We start from the raw sequence: 7,261 nt of genomic DNA, 5'->3' as shown, positions 1-7,261 counted from the left end.
AAAGATGCTGTGGTCTACAGGCTCATCAAGCCAAGGCAGAGGAGGGCAAAGACGAACCACTTGTAAAGCAGATGACAAATCTCATACGCTGGTGCTCATGGGAGATTTTAACCAGAGAGAGAGAGAGAGAGACAGCCGTCAGCCTTAACAACTACCATCGCTAGCTTTGCCCTAGATACCCAGATTAGTTACCTCAGCATTAGCAGTGTCCCCGTGGTAGTTCTTCCAGTCAGCACAGGGAATGTTGGCAGGTCAGAAGTAGCATAATCTGTGTACCTAAGGCAAAGTTAGCAAGTTTTAAGGGTGATCATATCTCTCTCTCAGTAATAACAATCTCCTGCAAACACCAGGCCACGAAACTTGTCACCCCCACTGCTTACGATCACTACCTCTGGTGGGCTATATTTATTTGTTTCTCTATCACCCCACTCCAGCCCCAGCCCACTTGTTTGTCTCGTCCACCTGTTACACCTTTTCTTTAAGATGGTAAACTCTTTCAGGGTGGGGACAGACATTTATACCCTTATACAATGCCTAGCACTATAAAGCCTACCCTGGTTGTGGCTTTGAGATCTTACTACAGTGTAATTACTTTACTGCAGTGTAATTAGGCTTGGAAGGATTAGATTTTTATCAGTAAATGTCAATAAATGTTGATTTCACCATACATGCACAAACTGATGAAAAATATCTCCATTGATAATTGAAATTTGCAGACAGGCAAAGTAAGAAAAATGCTTCTTAGACCTTATTAGAGTTTGATTTAAAGATGTTTACTTTGTATATTTTGACATGTGATGTTGACAGTTCATGTTTTGATGGCTATAAAGCTTGAGCTTTTTGAATCTCAGTCATTAAATAATTATTGTCTGCCCCCCATAATTGCCTGCAACTGTAAAATTTAAATTGACAAAAAAATACTTAATCTCCATAATTTTGCATAACTGTGAATATTTACATCAATAAAAATAAACCAATATTATCTGTCAAAATTATTAAAAAAATAAAAATTGAATTCTTCCAAGCCTAAGTGTAATATTAAATAATAGTTTTCATTTTTCAGCTTGTCTATCTGTTCTACAGCTAGAGCTGGGAGAAATTTTTTGGATGAATAGCTTATTTGCCAAACCCTGTCATTTTGGGTTTATTGAATTCAAGTTGCATTCGACTACTAATTTTGATTTTAAAAAAACCTGAATTTTTTTTAAAGAATATAAATGTTTTGTTTTGACATTTTCAAAATGAAACATTTTGACGTTTGTAAAAAAAATTTATGGGAAAAACACACCTGACAACTGAACAAAACATTTCATTCTACCTGAAATTATTTTTTCCAAGCAAGAAAACTGAAAAACTTTCATTTCAGTTTGACCAAAACAATTTCCCCCCCCAATTCTTTGGTTTGCCACCAAACCAAAAAAAATCTATTATTCACTCAGCAATGAGTGAGGAGTCAATAGACTCAATTCTTCATTCTCCTTCCTCTCTTATTCTAAACCACAGGATTTTACGGCTTCCACTGACATAATTATCCATATGTGTTCTACCAGTACAATACCCAGCTCCTGCAGACAGGTCAGATACACAACCTTTTACCACAAAAAATAAATTTAACTCTGCTTGGGTTAAAACTATCTGGCCAAATATACAACTAGTCAAGTGCAAAGTGAAGGTCTGACTCTTCAAAGCCTGTAGGTTTCCATTCATTTCATTAATTTGCAGGAGTCTTCACCATCATCTGTTCCACCTGACAATTCATCTCTTTGATTGATGCCCAGCTGGATCAAGTGGATGGATTCACTGGTGAATGCCCATTTGTGGTCAGAAGAAACCCAAGGAACATTCAGTCATCTCTCTTCCACAAGTAGAAGAAAAAGTAGCAGAAATTGGCTACTTGGAAGTTCTCTTGTCTGTATTAACTCTGATTAATAAAAAGCATGCAAATAACGATGAAACACATCACTCCCTGACTCAGATAATACAGAAAAAAAGACACCAGGCTACTCCCTCCTCCCAGACCCCAAGCGACTTGCATTCTAGCTACATATGTATAAAAACAAGTACCCAGAAATGCATTTCTCAGGTTTAACTGTCAGAGGTGATGCACAAAACAAGTAAGACAGAACCTAGACCTAAAGGTTCAGAAACAATAAAGCTGAATATTGATTAGAATTTAAACACCTTTTATTTCAGAACTAAGAATAAAAGTGCAATGTGAGGAACACAAAGAGTGTCAACAGCTGTTTATAGATACCACATATTACCATTTATTTACTTTGCTTTTAAAACTCTGTATATTAATGTAAAATATTCTGCCTTGCTCTGTATTTAAAAAACACCAACGGTGTTTTCTTACCTATACAGGAGTCCTAGAGTTACATTGGTCAGAAATGACAAGGCTGTTAAAGAAAATACATTATTATCCTGGAGAGGTTGGGAGTGTTGGAGTCATGATACCCTTATTCCAGGCTGCTAAAAAGCAAGGTAAAACTCTGAGCAGAAAGCAGCTTGCAGCCTGGTTTATACATTAAGATGCTTGCACCCTGCATAAACCAGCCATAATCAAGTTTAAAAGAAATAAAACGGTTGTGTCTAATGTGGACACACAATAGCAGGCTGATCTGGTTAACACAGCTCCCTGCTCTAAACACAATGATGGTAGTAAGTACATTTTAATGATGAAAGACATCCTGTCTAAATACACCTGGGTGGAAGCCCTAAAGGATAAAACCAAAAAGAGGTGACGAGGGCATTTAAAACTATTTTCAATCAAGTCAAAAATTATAGATGGACTGTGGAAAAGAATTTGTAAACAAAGCTTTAAAGAATTTGTTAACACAACCGGGCACATACTGTTTTGTTATCAATAATGAAGTTAAAGTGGGGGTCGTGGAGAGGGTTAACAGCACTTTAAAACGAAAGATGAGGGGGTACTTTACATCCCACAGCACCTATTGGTACCGCAACATGAGGCAGGCTTTTATACACAGTTACAACCGAAGTTACCACAGCAGGCGACCGACCGATGTTAACAGTTCTAACGCGCTGGCTGTGTGGAAAACGGTCTAGACGGGCAGTTTCAAAATAAAGTGAACACAATCCTTTTTAAGATCACGTCCTAAGAGTACCTGAATCATAAGGGGCATCAGTTAATTGGGGACTGCTATGTCCGCTGTTGCTTTCACATCTGTGGCAGCAACAATGAATGTATCACTATCATACATGGCAAACTGCATTATGTTCGTTGGAGTAAGCAGCACATCACTACGGAAATAAAGACAGACCAGAATAAAAACATTTCATTTCGTTCGGAAAGCTGATCGTTCAATGTCATCTGCACTTTGGGAAAGTTGAAGGACGGTGACCATAAAAAATGATGGGGACCCCTCTTTGTTTAAGAACTACTAAAAGGCCCAGGCTGGTTATGCCCTATTAGGATAATCAGGGATTACCTGTTATGTAGGGGGCTGAGTTAGACTGGATATTCCACAGTCTTTTTAGAAAAGCTGTGCTGATTCTGAGACAGGGGCTAGAAATTATTAAGACTCACATGAAAATGGATGCAAAACATATAACCAAAAATGAAGTGACCCACATATCTAGTGCCATTACACACAAGGAAGGCAAGTACATGCAACAGGGAGGCTCTGGTCTAGTAGTGATTAGGAGAAAAAGAGCAGCGTTGTGCATCCATTTATAGGCCCTCCCATGCCCTTTAAAAGGAAAGCTGCCTAAAGCCATCGCAGACAAATGTGAAAGCCGTCCGAAGAAGAAGACCATAGATCATGATAAAGGGGATATAGACTCCCTGGGGGGGCCACGAGCAGGTTTCCGGAGGGCTGCCAAGCAGGCCAGAAGTCGTCTCACTGGAGCCCAGGGTAGAAAGCCGAAGGCCCACTGCATGGGGATGAAGCCTCGGGCACTGAACCCCACCACCTGGGGCTGAAGCTGAAGCCTGTGCAGGCCCTAGAAAATTGCCCTGCTTGCTACCCCCTAACGCTGGCCCTGGCTTTTAGATGGAGAAAAGCAGTTATGGTGGTACAGGTGGGCCGTGGAGTTTTTATAGCATGTTGGAGGGGCCCCAGAAAGTAAAAACTTGAGAACCCCTGTTGAAAACACAACACAGCTTTAATTCATGGCGGTCCTGAAGAATGTGCTGAATCCCAGCTGGATTTATTTCAAATAGCCCCTAATCTAACCAGTATTGAGAATCACTTTTCTGGTGAGGTGCGACCTCGGCTGCTTTATCGGTGAATGCCCCTCGAGAACGTTTTGTTTCAGGACACAGGGATCATCACTTAGACCTCAGCGACACTTTGCAGTGCACATGCTGCAAGACAGCAAAAGAAGACGGTTCAGACATTGATGACAGTGCCAGGATCGCCCCATGGCCACCTCAGCTGGCTGTCAGCCAGACAACAATGCTTACCCTTACCAAGCCTTTATAGAATTGATTTTAAACTACCACAATGAAATCTTCTCTACGCAGGTGTCCCCCAGAGGGTTTCAGGAAGACACAGAGGGAACTCACGAGAACACCACCTGGCTGGTGTGGGTAGCAGGGGGTTTACTCCACAATTTCATTTTTCAAGAAAAAATGCTGCTGAACGGTGTGGATGTGAAAATTAAACTCACACATAGCGAAGACACTTTTTGCCTCATGAGTGGGAATGCCGGTCAGAATTATAAAGTGCATATTTAGTGCCGCGACTCTCTTTCTGGATCGTCTGAAAGCGGCTCCAGGGGTCCTTTGGGGACATGCAGCGGCTCGAATGACAGCCAACGCAAAGCGCCCTGGGGACTGACTGGGGATGACAGTATTTAATATTCCAGCCAGCAGTCACATCAGTAACCAGGAAAATCTCTTTCTGGGGCAGTCACCCAAGCAGCTCGTTACTGGATTTGCAGATAATGATGCCTTCGGTGGAAATTATGCTAAAAACCTTTTTGACTTTAAACATTACAATGCTGCCACAAAAATTGTTGCCATTTTCAGCCTCCACTTATAGACCATTTGTAGTGTGGCTGTCACTTACCCATGGCCTGGCTACCCCCCAAAACAGCTGTTCTTGGGGAATTTTTCTAAAGGCGCAGTTCTCTTTGCTCTTTTGAAGCTGGTTCGCGAGAGCTTTCTTCTTCTTGCTGTTGTTGGGTATCTTGGTAGATAGCGTATGATGCCTCTGCTAAATAACATGCATAAAACCCAGTTTTAGGATCCAGTAACAAATATTTTTAAAAGTTTTAAACAAAATCCTAGATTTTTAATGAAAAATTATTAATGGCGGTAAATTGCTGGATGAGGGATTTGAACTTCTGCAGATTCACAGGCTACTGGGTCTTAAACACAGCGGATTAACCACTCTTGCTCTAATCATGTTAGGGTACAGCTTGGCAAATTACTGTACTAATGTTTCTTCAGTATGTAAATGCATAGCAGAGCTGTCAAAACTAACCCCTTCTTTACACTAAAAGGGATGATAAGCATCTTTTAAAAACTTTACCTATGCACTGTCATGTTTATTTCAAATTACTTTTGAGTGACACCAGAATCTTCTGGTTGTGTATGGGAGCTGAGGGGAAGAGCAGGGATTCTGCATGGTTTATCTCTCCTGAAAACTGCTCTCTGATTACTTAACCAAACAGTCAAGTCATCAGTGTTTCACATTTCACAAAACTCCATATAGAATGTCTAAATAGCAGTCATTTGTAATGGTAGCAAATTTTGATTCACTTTAAGTCTTGAATATATTTAAGTTATAAGCAAATTTTAAAAATACAGTTATTTCAAAAACTTGCCACACTTACAGCATCTCAAAACTGTTGTGTAAACAGAATCAGAAACCCTTAACCTTTGCAATTGTAATAATAATCACAAATAAAAACTATACCTGTGGTCTTGGATATTATTAGGAATGAGGCCATTTTGAATTTGAATGCTGACTTGGTCTAAATTCCACCATATTTGGGCAAAAATAAAACAACAAGAAAACAAACAAAAAATAGATCTATACATGAACCTGATCTTTAGGAGTCAAGTCTTTTGGGGGGGGGGGGAGGGGCAGTAATTTCTGTAGCTATGCTCAGTTTCAGTCTTTTTTTGACACCAACATACACATCTACAATCTCTCTTGTAATTGTTACAATCAGAACAAGATGCAGAGAACTAAACTTCATTGTTATCTTCAGCCCGTAGGCGTCCATGTAACAGATTCCTGGGGCTGTTTGTAACTCTCAGTTTTCAAATGAAGAAACAGATTTTCCCATGAATTTAGCAAACTATGTCAAGGGCACCATTGCTTTCAGGAAACCAATAGTCAAGTTTTCAGACTCCCTCAGATACCAAGGCATATAGAAAGAAAAGGAAGGACCCAGACAAAATGTCACTATTTCTGCAGAGAAACTTTTTACATTTTTATCATGAAAATGGCAAGTTTTCATTTTCACTGAAAAGACTGAAACATTTTAAATGAAATTAGCAAAAGCACCCACACAGCTCCTGGCCCACACCCATTTTTAAAGAGGTATCCGAAGAAGCATTGCCTTTAGGAACTGTCTGAGGGGGACTGAACAAAAATCTCCTTTGAGTGTCTTCCCAAATGCACTCTTCATGCCTAAGAGGATTTTCACAAGTGCATACTATAAAAGTATCAAAACCTGTTTTGCTTCTGTTAGGAATTGCCTTACTCTCAAGTGAATTATTGACAGCAAGGGATAAAGCAAATATTATGTGTTCTATTGTCAGAGTAAATCTGCCTTCCAGGGTCCTTCAGTCACACACAGATCTTTGCTCTCAGACAGTCTCCTGTTGCATTAAACAATGGTTAACCGTTGAATCTCCGTGTCTGCCATGCAGTTCAAACCAAAACTTTACGCTTTTGCTTTTGTGAAACAAATAGTGACCCCTCAATATTTCCTGTCGCCTCCTTTCCTGTCTACCCACTTCTGGGCGGGGCAATGGAGATCTGAAGTGGGGACAACTTCTCACTGGCAAGAGGCCCTTCAACGAAGCTCTGTTGCCCACCTTCAATCCAGACTTTGCCTTTGCTGTACACGTAACTGGGGGCAGGGGCATTGAAACAGTGTCTGGCCTTCCTGCTCTCACTAATGATGCCGCTAATTTTCTAGCACCTGCCCCACATTGTCACCACACCCAGAAGCCCATGATAGAGGTGGCTGCGACACAGAGCCTGAATGGGAGAAGACTCAGCCGCCTAGCACAGTAGGGAGTGCGACACTGCTTCAGAGACAGTTCCCTTTCCCT

This window comes from Caretta caretta, chromosome 7, assembly GCF_965140235.1.
Source record: "Caretta caretta isolate rCarCar2 chromosome 7, rCarCar1.hap1, whole genome shotgun sequence".
NCBI classification, from domain to species: Eukaryota; Metazoa; Chordata; order Testudines; family Cheloniidae; genus Caretta; species Caretta caretta.
This window is presented reverse-complemented; position numbering follows the sequence as displayed.